Here is an 18289-nt window from a genome sequence, read left to right as displayed (position 1 = left end):
GCGACAGTGTTTTCCGGCAACTGTCGCCATGAGGTGACAGAGCTTCTTCCGACAGTAAAAGATCGTCGTGGGGCGATGTTGCAGGCTGTCGACAGATGGTCGCCGTGGGGCGACATGATGTCGACGGCAGCCGACGACTGCGCCGGTGATTGTCACCGTTGGGCGACAGACAAAAAAAAAAAAAACTTACCTCTGTAATTTTTGGGGTTTTCTTTCGGCGAGGACATCACCGGTGTTTCACTCCTTCATCCGGCATTAAAGTGTTGTTGGGACCGTCGCCGGCGACTATTGAGTCGCCGGATTTCTGGAAAAGTTTTTGCGGCTTCATTTTTCGCCGGCGGTTGCTTTCGCTGGAGGAGAAGCGCCATCGGAGCGACGACGTTGGTCGTCGGCAAGAGTCTTTGCCGGCAGGCGGCGTGGGTCGCCGGCAGGCGGCGTGGGTCGCCGGCAGGCGACGTTGGTCGCCGACCAGCGACATTGGTCGCCGGCAATGAGAAAAAAAGGGGAAAACCCCTCTTTTCTAAAAGATCGGGTTTTCTACCCTTTTTCAAATTTTTTTGTTTCGGGTCGGGTTCATTTTCTGAACTGGACCTGCCCACCTGAATCTGATCCATAAAGTTGATTCGGATCGGATCAGGGATTCAGTGGAGACTCGCTCGGGTCCGACCCGGATAAGGTAAACCCCGGGTCAGACCCGAATCCGGAGGGTACCGGGTCCTACCCGGATCCGGTCCATACCGGGTCCGACCTGGATCTAGTGATACCGGGTCCGACCCGGATCCATGGCTTAACCGAGTCCGACCGGGATCCGGACTGTACCGGGTCCGACCCGGCTCCGGATAACCCCGAGTCTGACCCGGATCCAGTTGCAACCGGGTCTGACCCGGATCCGGACTATACCGAGTCCGACCCGGATCCGGACTGTACCGGGTCCGACCCGGATCCGGATAACCCCGGGTCTGACCCGGATCCAGTTAGCAGTCGGGTCTGACCCGGATCCAGAAGGGTCCAGGCACTATTTGGCCTGAACCGGATCAAGGACTGACTCAGTCCCCTTCCGGGACCGGTTCGGAGCCATTTTTGGCCGGTTCCTTCCAGTTTTTCACCGGTTTCGAGATGCTAAAACCCTGTTTTTATAAATATAAGAAAATATAGGGATTTTGGAATACGGTTATAGGGTTTTTATGAACTTTTGTTCATACTTGACCCGGTTCATAAGGTTTAGAACCGGTTCGGACCCTTGGATGACCGGTTTGGGGCTGTTTCAGACCGGTTCAGAGTGCTTTAAGACCGGTTCGTGGAACATATGACAGGTTCATTCAGTTTAAGAACCATTTCAAGAGTCGTATGTCTGGTTCATTCAGTTTACGGACCATTTTAAGATATAATTTTGCATATTAGCATTAAGGATAGTTAAATGAATCAGTGTTTTCATGTCACCAAAGTAACTGAATACACGTGAGTCATAAATGAATTTTATACTACATACAGTTCCTAAGCCGATATGCATTTTGTACTTAGATTCATGAAACGATAAACAACCCAAAGGTAGTTTTATCGTGTTTGGAATTTAAGTAGGGTAGAATAAGGTAAATGTGTCGAGATACATCACACATGAGTATCCAAAGGTACCTTGTGTTGATGGTCTATCTTCACAAGAACCTTAGTTTTACCGAATATGGTCGGTAGGCGAAGTGGTTTCGCGTGTCGGAGCTCTTACTAAAGTAGGACTCTGATGACCCCCTTCACTCGCCTGGAAAGAAGCATATCAAGGGCCTTTATTATTTTGCTTTTTCCACTAAAGTTTTAGTCTCGTATGAATGCTTCCTGATACATGTCTTTCGTCATGCAGTTTCTAGTTCTGTGATTTTAGATGGCTCTAGCTCAATACCTTTTCTAGATGGATCAAATTTTAGTGATTGAAAAAAAACTGTTTTATTTGCATTAGAGTATATGGATCTAGATCTGGCCCTAAGGATAGATGAACTCACTGCCCTCATTGATCAGAGTACTGTTGATTAAAAGATTGCTTTTGAGAAGTGGGAGCGCTCGAATAGGCTTAGCTTGTTGCTTTTGCAATCTAAAGTAGCTAAGAACATTCGAAGTGCTATCCCATAATGCAGAACAGTGAGAGAATTCATGAATGCCATTGAGGCACAATTTGTGAGTTCAAACAAGGCCAGAGCCAGTACCCTGATGTCGAAACTGATATCTATGAAATATACTGGAGGGGGAAACATTCGCCAGCACATTTTGGAGATGAGAAACATAGCATCTCAGCTGAATGACATGAAGCTCACCATCTATGATTCTTTCCTAGTGCATTTAGTTCTAACGTCCTTACCCTTGGAATACGGACCTTTCAAAATCTCGTACAACACACATAATGATGAATGGACATTTAATAAACTCATGTCCAAGTGTGTTGAAGAAGAAGAGAGGATGAAAGGTGAGAAGGTGCAAAGTGCACATATGGCTTCTCATACGTCCAAGGTAGGACCAAGGAAGAATGCATTTAAGAGAAATGCTAGGAAGAAGCCAACTGGGGATAAGTCATCCCAAGATAAGCAATCCAACTCTGCTCCCATAAAGTGCTTCTTTTGCAAGAAGAAGGGACACATAAAGGCAGATTGCATAAAGTACAAGAAGTGGTTGGAAAAGAGAGGTAATTTGTCATTTGTTTCTCATGAATGTAATTTATTACAAATTCCTGAAAATAGCTGGTGGATTGATTTTGGTGCTACTGTTCATATTTCCAACTGTCTATAGTTGTTCCTGAGCAGAAGGGAACCAACAATGCATGAGAAAAGCATCTATTCGGGAAACAAGATGTGTTCACATGTGAAGGGTGTTGGAACCTGCAGGATTACTCTGGATACGGGCGTAGTTTTAGATCTTCATGATGTCTTTTATATTCCATCGTATAGTAGAAACTTAATTTCAATTTCAAAGTTGGATAAATTTGGATATTGTTTTAAGTTTGAAAATTCCAAATTGTTCATATTCAGAAATTCAATTGAAATTGGTTCTGCATCAGTTTATGATGGTTTATATAGATTGAATGTGAAGATCCAAACTCAAGAGTCTTTGACTTCTGAATGCGCATTAGTTGAAAATAAACGTAGCATGATGAATGATAAATCTTACATGCTTTGGCATCGAAGGTTGGGTCATATCTCTGAAAAGAGAATAAAGAGACTGGTAAATGAATGGATCTTGCAATCTCTAGATTTTACTGACAATGACCCATGTGTTGATTGCATAAAGGCTAAGCATACAAACACATATAAAGAAGGTGTCAAACGCAGTAGTGAGATATTAGAAATAGTCCATACGGATGTATGTGGACCGTTTTCTCCCTGTTACACAGGCGAAAAATATTTCGTCACCTTTATTGATGACTATTCTCGGTATATATATCTCTACTTGATTTTTGAAAAATCTAATGTTTTTCAGATGTTTAAGGAATTTAAGAAAGAAGTAGAGAAACAAACCGATAAGGTTATTAAAATAGTCAGGTCTGATAGAGGTGGCGAATATTATGGTAGGTTTACTGAGATGAGGCAAAGGGAAGGACCATTAGCGCGATTTCTTAAAGAGGAAGGCATCGTGCCTCAATATACCATGCCTGGTAGTGCCTATCAGAATGATGTAGCTGAAAGAAGAAATCGTACGCTTAAAGAAATGGTCAGGGCTATGTTGAATTATTCAACACTTCCCATAAAGTTGTGGGGTGAAGCCTTAAGGACTGCTATGCATATTTTGAATAAGGTTCCTACGAAATCTGTGCCTAAAACTCCTTACGAGTTGTGGACAGGTAGGAAACCATCACTGTCTTATATGCATATATAGGGATGTCCTGCAGAGGCTAAACTGTATAACCCCTACATTAAAGCCTTTGATCCAAGAACAACCAGTGGATATTTCATTGGTTATCCAGAAAGATCAAAAGGGTATAGGTTTTATTGCCCATCTCACTCACCACAGATTGTTGAAACGGATAAGGCTAAATTCCTAGAAGATGGTTCAGTAGGATTAAGTGCACTTCAAAGCATTAGTTTTGAGGAAATACAGGATCCAGTTTCATCACCTGTTAAGGAAAACATCGAAAGATACCACATTGTTATTCCTAATGATGGTGTGGTTGATCATTCGATTTTTAATGCACAAATCCAAAGTGAACCTATTATGGACAATGCGGAAGAGCACGAACAGGATGATCAGGTTCCATCTGAGCCTGAGGAACGACCTGTTTGGAGATCCACAAGGATTAGGAGATCTGCCATACATCCTGATTATGTGGTGTACCTTCAGGAGCCTGGTGATTTCATAGATATGGATGATGACCCATTGAATTTTATGAAAGTTGTTGAAAGCAAACAATCTTCGCATTGGATTGAAGCCATGAAAGAAGAGTTAGACTTTATGGCTAAAAATCAAGTGTGGGATCTTGTCACGTTACCTAAAGGAGTAAAGCCCGTAGGGTGTAAATGGGTCTTTAAGACCAAGAAAAACTCCAAAGGTAACATAGAGAGACATAAAGCAAGATTGGCTGCTAAAGGATTCACCCAGATGGAGGGCATTGACTATAATGAGACATTCTCTCCTGTCTCAACTAAGGAGTCAATGAGGATTATTCTGGCCCTCGTAGCTCATTATGATTTAGAGCTACATCAGATGGATGTGAAAACAACTTTCCTCAACGGGGATTTGAATGAAGAGGTATACATGGAACAACCTCTTGGTTTCTCTGAAAATGATCATTTGGTTTGTAAGCTTAACAAATCAATATATGAACTTAAACAGGTCTTCCGACAGTGGTATATTAAATTTTCCTAAGTCATTGTGACTTTCGGGTTTACAGAAAACATTATTGATCAATGTATATACCTTAATGAAAGTGGGAGTAAGTTCATTATATTGATGTTGTATGTGGATGACATCTTACTTGCAACCAACGATATGAAGTTACTTTCAGAGACAAAACAGTTTCTTGCATCACATTTTGATATGAAAGATATGGGTGAGGCTGCTTACGTTCTTGGCATTGAGATTCGTCGAGACCGAGCAAAAGGTTTTCTAGGCCTCTCCCAAAGATCCTATATAGAAAATGTGTTAAAGCGATATGGGATGGAGAATTGTTCTCCTACTTCTACACCCATATCAAAAGGTGACAAGCTGAGCCTAAAGGATTGTCCACAGAACGATATAGACAAAGCACATATGAGTGCTTATCCATATGCATCAGTTGTTGGCAGCTTACAATACGCGCAAACATGTTCTCGACCAGATATTTCTTTTGCAGTAGGGGTACTTGGCAGATTTCAGTCTAATCCAGGTTTACCCCATTGGAAGGCTGCCAAGAAAGTCTTGCGGTATTTGCAAGGGACAAAAGACTATATGTTAACGTATCATAAAGTAGACCACCTCGAGGTCATTGGCTACTCAGATGCAGATTTAGGAGGATGCCTTGATAGTAGAAAGTCTACTACTGGATACGTCTTCTTATTTGCTGGGGGAGCGATCTCTTGGAGGAGTGGAAAGCAGACGACCACTGCTGCCCACACCATGGAGGCAGAATTCATTGCATTGTACGAGACTACTTCGCAGGCTATATGGTTAAAGAACTTCATATCACAGTTAATGGTGGTTGATTCCATTGAGAAGCCACTGAAGGTCTACTGTGATAAGGAAGTTGTGGTGTCCTTTTCGAACAACAACAAAAGTACTACGTCATGCAAGCATATGAAATTGAAGTATTTTGTTGTTAAAGAAAGGACGAAGAATCATTTAGTGCATATTGTCAATATTGGTACCAAAGAGATGATCGTTGATCCTCTTACTAAAGGGCTAGCACCGGGATTATATTCCGAACATGTAATGAGGATGAGATTGTTAAACTCTTTTTGACATATGCATATAAATAAAGTGATCACTTTCAGTTTTTTGATTCTCATTATGGTTATTATTAATCTCCTAAGGATTAGAGATTCAACTAAGGACCTTTAGAATAGAATATAAAGGCCATTCTATTCATCAAGTTATTCCCATAAGGTTTTCTGGTTAAAGGGTTTATCGTCGGAACAAGTGGGAGAATGTTGGGTTAAACCACCACGTTGGTGGTGGTTACCCACGATGTGGGTAACGCTTCCCCACATGAAGTGTTCCTTCCGTTAAACCTGCAATCAGAGGGAACGATTACTCAACCGTTCCCATTTTGTGTTTATAAAAGGGTCTCATGAGCAACCCTTTCAAAGAGTGCAATACAGAAATTACAGAGGGGAAAAAGGTCGACTTACCGGTAGCATTCGGAGGCCTGCGCTCTTGGTGGCTGCATACCGGCTAAGTTGAAGGAAACCTCCTCTCCGGCAAGCACAGCTCCTTCGATGACGGCATCAGGTACGCGTACGCTCTGTTTTCTGTTTGTTATGCAGGGCAATCAACGTACAGAGATGCCGGTTGCCGCAGCCGGGAAAACCCCAACACAAAGGACTAGTACGGAACCCTTTCTTATAAGCAAAAAAATATAGTGGGTAATCTAAACAATGAAGTGAATAATGATGGATGGAAGCACCAAACTAACCAATGTACTAGTGAAACATGATAATAAACTTACTCCCATTGAAATGGTGAACCCCCACTTTCGCAAGCATGGCATAGTACTCAATTTGAGACTTCCTGAGGGGCTGGCAGTTGTTTGCGATGATGATCAACTTTGCTGCCGTTGACAACAGAAAATTAGCAGTTAAACTTTTTGTACAGGTTTGATCCAGGGAAACATAACAGAAGTACAGCATCAAACAAAACACTCAAAAGTACAGGAGCAGTTATCGAGCATACAGACACAACCACCTAGCCAAAACTAATTTGGATAAGAGGGAAATTGCTCTTCATATTATCACAATATCCAAAATAATCCCACTTTCTAGCATAAGTGGATATATTCACCCAACACCCTCCCGCATCCCAATCCCAATGCCCTAGGGAAGAAAACAATCAACAGATGAACCGATGATCATCTAAAGCAAGCATCTTTCACAAAGGAACACGATAAAAACTGAAATAGGAACATAAATTCACCAGCGAACAAAAGATCAGAAACCAAACAAACTATGAAAATAAGCATAGGACGTATCAAGAAGATATGGAGACAAAAAGAAAGATAATGGTTTTGTCCAAAACAGAAAACATATCGAATGAAACCATTCTGAGTAAAAGAAATTAATATTACCTAATCGAAAGGAATTATCCGTTGGCGGATGATCACAGATTATGCACACGAAAACATGGAAAAAAAAGCTGAGATGATCGCAGAGATTTCACTACAGAAACACAAAATAAATCACGATTTCAGCAGTAACCAAGCAGAAAGATCGCTACCAGCAGATATACCTTTGGAGCTCCTGAGGGATGTGAGGACGGCCTTGTAGCCAAGGGTGTACTTCCCGCTCTTCATCACGAGAGTGAGCTGATTGTTGATGCTCTCATGAGTCTTCTTCAGAAGAAGAGAAACGGGGAGAAAAACGAAGAAAGGAAACACTCAGGATTAGACGAAAACGAGAGAGAGGGAGAGAGGCTCACCACCTTCTTCGTGGATGCCATTTTGCTGCAGCTTCTTCTTCGACGAGCTGAAGGCCTAGCGAAAGATGTAAGAGTGGAGGCTCTGAAACCCTAACTCTAGATGGACTGTCGCCATTATATAGAAGCCCCTGGGATTGGGGTTTAGGAAGCAAAAGAAAAAAATATCCCGCAGGTAGGGGCAGCTCCAGCGATATGTTGCTGCGCCAGATAGAGAGAGAGACAAAATGGGGGGGAATGAAAAGGAAAACAGGGAGACAGAGACTGGGGGAAAAGAAAAAAAGGGAGACAGACAATTGGGGAAAAGGAAAAAATGGAGGGAGGAAAAATAAAAAAAAGTTTCTCCTCCCGCGGAAAAGGAAAAGTCTTCATTGGCGCACACTCAATTGCGCCAGTAAAATCCGAGTTCTCTGGGATTTATTGGCGCAATTTAGTATAATCTTTGGCGCACCCTAATTTGTGCCAGTAAAGCCTTTAGGAACTCGGTTTTTACTGGCGCAGTCTGGAACTGCACCAGAGAAACCACTTTTGTCCTGAGCAAAGTTAGTTGCGACAGAAAAAAAACGGGTTTTCATCACTCGGCTTTACGCTGGCCCTACCTCTGGAGTGCGCCAGTAAAGGCCGGATTTCTTGTAATGCCGGTGGGCAGGGGAGACCAACCGGAGGCCAGCCAATGCTCGGGTCGGTGATGGGTTTTTTTCCCCTTGAACTATCCCAAAAAAAGAAACTTATAACAGTTCATCGAAAATGCTCACTTACAACAGAGAACAATCATCTGATTTTCGAAGGCATGTAACAACAAATTAACAGTTGTATGTAACACTGCCATCGGGCAACAAAACTATTGATGCTATTAAAAAAAAGAGAGGACTAAACGAAGAGAGAGAGAGAGTAGAAGAGAGACAAGAGTTTACGTGGTTCGGCAGTTCTATGCCTACGTCCACGGAAAGGAAATCAGAACTTATTTTTACTAAGGTTCAGCATATACAACAAATAGAAGGAACTCCTTTAAATCATGGTGAATATCCTTCTTATATTTTCCTTATCCTTGTCTTTCTTCTTTTCCATTATGCTACCCACATTTGAGTCGATACCTTCTTCCGTCCTTTTCTCATTTGAACTGTTCAAGTCATTATCTTCTGCCTCCCTTATGTTATTTGAACTGTTCACGTCTTTACCTCTTTCCATGTGTTTGTTAAAGCCTTGGTTCAGTGGTTTGGATATTTGCCATGATCTGATAATACTTGATCCTGTTGGACCTTATAGGATCCTAAAACTGATATGGATGTGGTCACCACAACCGAATAGGGCATGTGCGTCAGAAGGAGGGGTTGAACCTCCTACCTCATGAACCTCTCATTGAGCTATTCCAGCCCTCTTCAAGCTTTAAGCATTTTCACAGTCCTCCATTAGAGCTTTTGTTCTTGCTCTTTTCTCCTTGCCATGACCATAAGCTGTTATATAGTCAACCAAGGAGGCTAGATTAATTCAACCATTAAACTTAAAGATAATGCATCATCAGTTATCTCACTCTATCTATATATATATATCATGTAGGTTATGCATTCAACCATTAAGTCAGGATTAATATTCATATTAATCATATTTAATTGACTTAATTATAATTCATAATGAGCACACTAGAGTTTGTCTCTTGGATTTCTTTTTGTGAGACCCTGGCCATATTCTGATCAGGTACCAAGATCCAACATCTCTCACTTGGCTATATGGAGCGAACATTAACATTATGAGGATTCCTCACACACACACTCATGTTCATTTATGCTCACCTGAGTCATATTTGACTCACATGTTTTGCAAAGACATCTTTTAAAATTACCTTTATCAATGGATAAACTACCATGTTCGATGAAAGTAAATAATCAATTAAGAGTTTATCTTTCTTTAGCACACATAGCTAAAACATTAACCAAATAAAACTTACACATTTTCAAGAGTTATATCATATTTTAATCATAAAAAATTTTACACATGTTATGGATTATTACATCATAACCACCATTCCATGTATAAAACAAAATGGTCATAACATCTTGAGAATATATTTATCAAGATTTATGAATTTATCGAGTTATCATGCATATATATTTTATTCATGACATCACGAGGTATTTTGTGTGCATTTTTCTTCATAATTTATTTCACAAAACTATCTTGCATAGCTATATGAATTATTCATTAAGTCAAGATTTCAATCATAATCCTTAATGTGCAATTTCATGTACATATTTTCATTTACATCTGTTGCAATAACAACTATGCAGTCTATAACTCTAGAGCAAACAAATGCATATCACCATGGTGAATTGCGTATATATCGATTAGGTTGCCTTACAACTCATCACAACATATAAGTCTCACCTTTTTAGTGAGTCATAAGGTTTTTATAGCCCTTTCATGACCATACCATAGGACATCATCATGTTCATATGCACACTAATAAAGCATAGTGACAAATATCGTGATATTTACGAAATTCTTGTGAAAAAATATGAGAATTACTCTGAACATTTTAAACGGCTTAATCTCGCGAGATTTACAAAATCTCACGAGTTTTTTGTGTGTGACATTTTCTCGTGATAATTTTGTGAGATTTACTAAATCTCGCGATATTATCGTGATATGTTTGTCATCCTTTTTTTTTACACGGTTCTTTCAAGTTTCAAAATTGTTAAAAGTTAAAACCCTAAGTTTGCAAAAAACACAAAAATGCATACTCTGCTGCAAGGGGCGATAGCTGGCGACTTCAACCAGCGACTGCAACCGGTTTATCTCTCCCTCTCTCTCATTGTTTGAGTTTTTTATGATCTTTGTTACTTTTTCATTTTTTCTAGGATTCGTTTGAGGGGTTTTTTTAACTTATGAGTATTATTCTAGTCTTCTGTTTAAGACTTTAAGTTGTGAAAAAAAAATTATAACATATAAAGATTGGTTATATTTCTAACTTCCATTTGCACACGAAAAGGAAAACTCATGCTAACATTTATCAGAAGCAGTATCATGGAGCCACTGTATCACTTTGACACATATCCTTGGATCTTCAGTTGGTATAGCACACCAAAAAAGTTTAAGACATTTACTTGATTTGAAATCTTTCTGAGCAAATATGGAACACATCCCCTGACAAATGTACAAGGGACATCATCAAACAACATCAAACAACTTCCCAAACATGCTTTGTCTTCTTATTTATGAGAACCCATGGTCATCTGATATTGAAAAGTATTCAGATTTTCCTAACAAAGACTTCATTTTAACAAATATCTGAGTGACATTTGATTTCTTGACCAATAAATCATTGAATTTGAATTCATATTTTCTGATTTCAGACATCTCAGATGGACATTAGTTCTCTTGGCTGGATTATGTTTGCATCATGCTATAAACTCCCAAGCTCGATGCAAAAAATATTAAATCATATGACTGTCTTAGAAAAAATATTTCAAATAGAATAGTCAATTATAAATTTGTACCATATATAGGTGCTAATTACATACCAGGTCTTCAGCAATTATACTGATATTTCCAATTGCTTTGGCTATTGCATCAAAAAAGGCTTCTTTTGGTCCAGCCTATATCCAAAAAAAGATATTAGTATACAACATAGAATAAACAGTTGAGAGTTCAAATGAAGCAACTGACCTGCCATCTTCCAACCATTGCAACCTTTGCTTATGCAAAATTCCATTGTTTCTGACTGGTCTAATTAATTGTAACATATGGTCTAAAAGTTACATAATTGTTAAGAGATATTACATAAAGGAACGACCCAATAGCCAGCAAATCCACGAAAATGATCTATCCAAAATTCCTTAAAAAGATCATAGGCATGCATTATTTGTTGTATCCACCAAGAGAAACCATCCTTTTTCATAGCTTTCCAATCATATAAAGGACTATAAAACAAACAACAGAGTATAAGCTTACATCATGCACCAGATAAGAGCATATGGTATAAAAGTTAAAGATTTCTATAAAACACTACATATAAAGAGGTCATGAGGGACAAGGAGGAAAAAAAATGTGTCATCATCACTAATCTTACACTCCAAAAGATGTTCATGATATATCTTTTATTTTTATTTTATTTTATTTTATTTTTTAATGTTTGAACTACTAGGTATTCAATTTCTTGTATTCATGAGTGTGTTCAGTTCATTGATGCATGTGTATCAGCTCTATCACATATTTATGTATGGTAGAGCCATAGTGACAAATATCGCAATATTTACGAAATTCTCGCGAAAAAAACACGAGAATTACTCTGAACATTTTAAACGACTTAATCTCGCGAGATTTACAAAATCTCACAAGATTTTTTGTGACATTTTCTCGTGATAATATCATGAGATTTACTAAATCTCACGATATTATCATGATATGTTTGCCATCCTTTTTTTTTACACGGTTCTTTCAAGTTTCAAAACTGTTAAAAGTTAAAACCCTAAGTTTGCAAAAAACACAAAAATGCATACTCTGATGCAAGGGGCGATAGCTGGCGACTTCAACCAGCGACTGCAACTGGTTCATCTCTCCCTCTCTCTCATTGTTTGAGTTTTTTATGATCTTTGTTACTTTTTCATTTTTTCTAGGATTCGTTTGAGGGTTTTTTTTAACTTATGAGTATTATTCTAGTCTTCTGTTTAAGACTTTAAGTTGTGAAAAAAAAAATTATAACATATAAAGATTTGTTATATTTCTAACTTCCATTTGCACACGAAAAGGAAAACTCATGCTAACATTTATCAGAAGCAGTATCATGGAGCCACTGTATCACTTTGACACATATCCTTGGATCTTCAGTTGGTATAGCACACCAAAAAAGTTTAAGACATTTACTTGATTTGAAATCTTTCTGAGCAAATATGGAACACATCCCCTGACAAATGTACAAGGGACATCATCAAACAACATCAAACAACTTTCCAAACATGCTTTGTCTTCTTATTTATGAGAACCCATGGTCATCTGATATTGAAAAGTATTCAGATTTTCCTAACAAAGACTTCATTTTAACAAATATCTGAGTGACATCTGATTTCTTGACCAATAAATCATTGAATTTGAATTCATATTTTCTGATTTCAAACATCTCAGATCAACAACTCTTACTGATTTAGTTTTTGTGCGCATGAACATGCACATACATAATACTTCAATTAGAAAAGAAGCAAAAGATTCTCGGCCCATTGTAGATGACAACATTGATGCATTTGCATATGGCTCAATTGATGAAGAAGAGGAAATAGAAGATGAGGAAGAGGATGATGAAAGCATTAACGACCAAGGAATTGATAAAGACACTTTTGATTCCACTTTTGATTTCTTAGTTAGTAGCACGTGAATAAATTTTTTTGTATAAACTTGAATAATTACGATGTTTGTTTTTTCATGAACTTATGATAATTTTGTTTTTGTTTTTGATACTTGATTATTGATACTTAATGTATGATGTTTTAGTTTATATTTGATACTTATTTGAATGGAAGTACATTTGATGTACATGCTTGATACTTATTTGATGCTTGATAGGTTTTAGATATGGTTAATGAGATTGAAAATAGATTTTATATTTTTTTCATGTAAAATTTAGTTAGTTTATTTTATTTGTTTTTTATTTTTTAAGAATTTATTTGATTTTTTAATTTGTTCCCAAGATTTTGCCAAAAAAAAACTCAAGAAATATGCAAAAAAGTTGAAAATCTCTCGAGAAATTCACTGCCAAGAAATTATCATTTTAAACTTTTGTCACACTATAGTAAAGTACTATGAATTTTATCAACTTATGGATCCATGATAAAGTATTATTTGCCTAACATAGCAAATACTCTCACTTTTAAAATTTTCACCATAGTCCATACTCTCATTATCCATGTGTATCATCAATACATGAAACATGTTTTAATTTTATTAGTTTAACTACCACTTGATCATTTTTTATCGATACATCCATATCTAAATATTTATATAATATAAATACCACCATGTTGCATGTCATGCATAAGCTTTTTAATGCATGAAAATATCCCTTCATGCATTCATATAAGCATACCATAGTGAACATTATTTATGATGATTATTTATCTTCATATATAAATATCTACATTCATGTGTAAAATTATAATTCAGCTCTCACTTTTTTAATGCATTGCATTTAAGCAATATTTGCTCACTAAAACCAATATGCATTAGGACTAAAGATTAAGTCCTTATATCCATATTCAATTTAGATATACACCAGATTCATATCCAATGGGAGTTATTTCATTACCATTTAGATATGCCAAACATAATAAGCTATTTTCAAGGCTTAATCGAACCACAAGCTTTTGAATATTTAAGTCTAGATCCACTCAAAAAATTATAGATCAAAATCAATTGGATTTGTATGAGTTCATATCCAATTCTGACTTGAGATGTTATCTATTAAATTCAGCATGATTAAAGTTCAAATGAATTTTCACCACACATCCAACATTATACTTATTTGGATCTATTCAGGTCAAACCAAGACCCATGGCCTGATAATATTCAGATCCACCATAAACTTTGGATCAATTATAGATCTATATCCCATATTTGAGAAATTTGCTTATTCAGGTCCATCACAAAACCTAGATCAAATCTAGATCCATAGCCTATATTCGAGCATTATACTTATCTGGGTCCAACATAAACTTTTGATCTATATCTCATATCAAGGTATTGTACTATCCAGATCCAACACTAGATTCGTTCAATAAGATCCCATAGCATTGTTTGGATCCAAACTAATATAACTGGATCCAAACTCATTTGACTGGATCTGTCTAGATCTATTCAGGTTCAACCATATCCAAAATATTTTACCTGATCCAACTGGGTCTATGTCACCTCACTAGACCCAAACATCTGATCTAATATTGATCAGATCCAAATTTGACTTGATCCAAACATCGAATCTAATGGATCTTAGTTCAGTTAAACTTGGTCCATTATAAAAACTAGATCAACACTAAGTTATACCAGATCCAGATACATATATAATGGTATACAAAAACAAAGCATTTCAGGATCCAATGTCTAGATTGCTTACACAAAACTATAGGTTATAAGGGATTTGACTATAGTCAAAATTAATTAAATTTGTGGATTTATTATATTCCACTATATAGGTAGATATGTCCCCTGTTGGTCGGGTCTATCCACTGAACGACAGATCCGAGCCTTTGTCGACTGATTCTGCCTTCTGTCGGTGGAGTCCACCCACTTCCTTCTTACAGTAGGCAGTGCAACCCGAGTGCCACTTACCGCCTGAGGTGTATGAGTTGTCTTGTTGCAAGTAGTGCCCTAAGCAGGTCCATCGACCAATCATTGAGACTGACCTGTAGTCCCTGCACCCCATCAATTGGGTGCAACCTTCAGAGTCCATATGAGCAAAAACATAAACAGATGACGGAGGGGCTGAATACAACACCCATGTTCAGATTCCTTTTAGGATCAATGACTCAGAGCTCTAATACCATTGTTGGATCTCATAGGATCCAAAAATTGATATGGATGTGGTCACCTGAACCGAATAGGGCATGTGTATCAAAATGAGAGGTTGAACCTCCAAACTCGTGAATAACACACACACACTCTCATTGAGCTATTTCAACCCTCTCCAAGCTCTGGGTTTTTTCACAATCCTCTATTAGAGCTTTTGTTTTTGCTCTCTTCTCCTCGCCATGACCATGAACCATTATATAAGCAACCAAGGAGGCTGAATTAATTCCACCATTAAACTTGGAGATAATGCCTCATTAGTTCTGTAACCCATCCATAAACATCATGTAGGTTATGCATTCAACCATTAAGTCAAGATTAATATTCATATTAATTCTACTTAATTGACTTAATTATAAGTCATAATGAGTACACCAAAGTTTGCCTCTTGAGCTTTTTTATGAGACCTTATGGTCATATCGATAAGGTACCAAGATCCAACATATATGATAATAAAGACAAAGATTACCAATATGAAAACTATTGAACCGTGTGTGAATACATTTGATATTTAAACTAAAATGGCAAAAAAGGGAGAACTACATATGAGGTGGGAATTTTTTAGCATCTTTGGTGTTAGCTATTGGTCGGGATAAATGAAAGCCCTTTAATAATTAATATAAAAACCTCTACGGAAGCCGAAGCAATAGAAATAAGTAACAATTAATGCAAAAAATTCAAAAAATAACAATAAATCAATCATCAAAGTCCAACTATCTATCTACAAAGCTCCTTCATATTTAAATAGATAATATTTTCTAATTCTAATTCAAATAGACTTTCTAATTAATATGATAATCCTTTAAAAGATAAAACTTATAGTAATCAAGTAAAATTTTGATATTGAATCGAATTCATAATTCAATATCTATTACAAATAAATCAATATTAAAATCATCCAAATATAAAATATCCAAATGATAAAAAAATCGAAAATATAAAGTCAAAGCATATTTTTCATATAAAAAATACGATTCAAAGGTTGATTCTTATTACAGCGTCCGATATGACGAAATCTACTTGACACAAAGAGATCTCACAAGGGGTATGACATCAGTGGACCAAGTCCTGCTCCTTTTCTTTTCATGCAAGTGTACATGCTGACATCAAGTTATGAAGACAGGGATGAGTGGACCAAGTCCCGCTTCTCTTTCTATGCAAGTATGCATGTATCCAATCCTCTATATACAGCACACCTCACCTCCAAAACTCAACACACATCTCTCTCTCTCTCTCTCTCTCTCTCTCTCTCTCTCTCTCTCTCTCTCTCTCTCTTACATATATGGCCATCTCATCACTAACATTTCTTCTATGCCTCCTCCTAATTCATGTGTTGGTACTTCCTTCTGTCTCTGCTCAATCGTCTTGCAATGGCCCTTGCAGTACGAATGACGACTGCGATGGCCAACTGATCTGTGTGAACAACTTTTGCACCGATGACCCCCAAGTTGGCACGCACATCTGCTCCGGTGGTTCACCACAAAGTGATGGTACCTGCTCGCCATCGGGCACAATGAGCTGCAATGGCCAGTCCTACCCAACCTATACATGTTCGCCACCGGTCTCCGACTCTGTCAGTGCGATACTCACGTTAAATGACTTCAGTGAAGGTGGGGATGGAGGCGGGCCATCGGAATGTGATGGCTCCTACCATGACAATAGCGAGCTTGTGGTGGCTCTGTCAACCGGGTGGTATGATGGTGGCAGCCGGTGCGGGAAAATGATCGCCATAACTGCCACTAGTAACGGTAGAAGCACAACGGCGAAGGTGGTCGACGAGTGCGACTCGATGCACGGGTGCGATGCCGAGCACGCTGGGCAGCCACCTTGTCGAAACAACATAGTGGACGGCTCGCAAGCTGTTTGGGATGCACTTGGACTCAGTTCCGGTGAAGAAAGTGTGACTTGGTCCATGGCCTAAGGTTTCTGTCGCAAGGATACTCCATTTTGTCCCTTCGTGTCCGTGTCCGTGTCGTGTCCTTTATATATGCTAATCGTATTGAAAACTTTATAAAAAATGACTGTCGCAGCATCCATGTGACCCCATACCCACCTCATTGATAATAAATACTGGGGCTTTTAGTTCATATTTTATGAATTCTTTGTGCTCTAGTGATGCTACAGTGGGTCAATGCCATGCTTTGCAAGCAATGGAAAAGAGAGAATAAAAAACTGACAGAACTTGATAGATGTTCATACACGCTTAGTAAAATCGGATCGTTTGTAGATGTGTCAAAGGGATTTTCATAAGCATTTTTGGATCTGCACGTACCATATATTTGACTATGGGAGTTTCTGAAACACCAATACTGATACTCAAGTGAAGCGTTCTGTATAGCCATAAAATAATAAAAAAATATTATGTGTCAATTATAACATGGCACGTGTTAAAACTATTAAAATAATAATAAATAATTTTTTAGTATTTTTTTGCATTTATTTAAAAAATAGCTGATCCAGGGTGAAGCGTATCAATTTTCTGCTGAAACGATGTGTATTGGCCCGATGCCGATAACATTGCTTATAGGGGAAAATATTGGCTCCCACGAGCGTAAACTACTCTCTAATAGAAACAAGCTATTCCTTCACATTTTCTTCATTTTTCTTTGTCAAGCCTTATGGATATGATCTATATATGATTTGTTTATCAAAAAACATGTTTCACATTTGTCCAATTGTGTTGTACGAGCTTATTTTCTAAGGGCTACAAAATCAATGGTCTATAATGCGTCAAAATTTCACTATTAATCCTATTTTTCCAAAACTACCAGTGCACCGATCTCCCAATAAGTGGACAATGATGAATCCATTGATGGGGTCAAATAAAACTTGCACTATGAGATTCAACTAGAGTTTTCAGCCAAACCATTCTTGGACAAACAAGGCCAAACATACAGCAATTCCAGTGGTATGGCCTCTTCATGTTAATCAGCTTTATATGTTAGTTCCTTGAGGAGTCATTTTCTTTTATCTTGATAGGAGAAAACATTAAAAAGAAAGTAAAAAAAATGTCACAAAAGAAAAAAAAGTACAAGAGTCATTTATGCATTTAGGCTGACACTTACTCTGAGTTCATGACGAGGTGGCAGACTTTAGTCATAAGACTACATTAGGGGTAGAGGTTAAATAATCACTTTAGGGGTAGAGGTTAAAATATAAAAGT

General features: G+C 37.9%; 1 pseudogene; it reads left to right on the top strand.

The window, feature by feature from the left end:
- The first annotated feature begins 16374 nt into the window (after window positions 1-16374).
- Window positions 16375-17100, top strand: LOC149828959 (kiwellin pseudogene; annotated as a pseudogene).
- The last annotated feature ends 1189 nt before the right edge of the window (window positions 17101-18289 follow it).

The sequence above is a fragment of the Nuphar pumila genome, chromosome 9 (assembly GCF_984573655.1).
Source record: "Nuphar pumila chromosome 9, dmNupPumi1.hap1.1, whole genome shotgun sequence".
In the NCBI taxonomy this organism is placed as follows: domain Eukaryota; kingdom Viridiplantae; phylum Streptophyta; class Magnoliopsida; order Nymphaeales; family Nymphaeaceae; genus Nuphar; species Nuphar pumila.
This window is presented reverse-complemented; position numbering and strand designations above follow the sequence as displayed.